Raw genomic sequence first — 598 nt, forward strand, 5'->3', positions numbered from 1 at the left:
AAGCTGGAGATTGCATGACAGAAATTTGCAAGACCATTGACTAATTCATAGCAAATAAATTTTTCAACAACATAAACAGAGATTATGCATATAGTTGTTGCCAAATGGAATACATAAGAATAAAATAGACTACACCTGTGAAAGAGATGATGGAGAAGCTCAATATCATCAGTCAGAAAAAGTTGAGGGGCCAACTATGGACAGACCATCAATTGCTTATACATAAGATTAAGTTGAAGTTGAAGAAAACTAAATTAAGTCCGTGAGAGCCAATATACAACCTTGATTATATCTCACCTGAATTTAGAGATCATCTCAAGAATAGGTTTGACATATTGAACACCAATGACTGAAGACCAGAGGGCTTTAGAGATGACATCAAAGATATCACACATAAATAAAGCAAAAAGTCATTAAAGGCAGGAAAGGGAGAGAAAACCAAAATGAATGTCAGAAGAGACTCTAAACCTTGCTCTTGAATGGAGAGTAGCTAAAGCAAAAGGAAAAAAAAAAAAAACGATGAAATAAAAAAGCTGGGCAGAAGATTTCAAAGGGTGGCTTGAGAAGAGAAAGTAAATTATTATAATGAAATATGCCT

This window comes from Orycteropus afer, unplaced genomic scaffold (assembly GCF_000298275.1).
Source record: "Orycteropus afer afer isolate SDZICR_OR568_19922 unplaced genomic scaffold, OryAfe1.0 scaffold00059, whole genome shotgun sequence".
Taxonomy (NCBI): Eukaryota; Metazoa; Chordata; class Mammalia; order Tubulidentata; family Orycteropodidae; genus Orycteropus; species Orycteropus afer.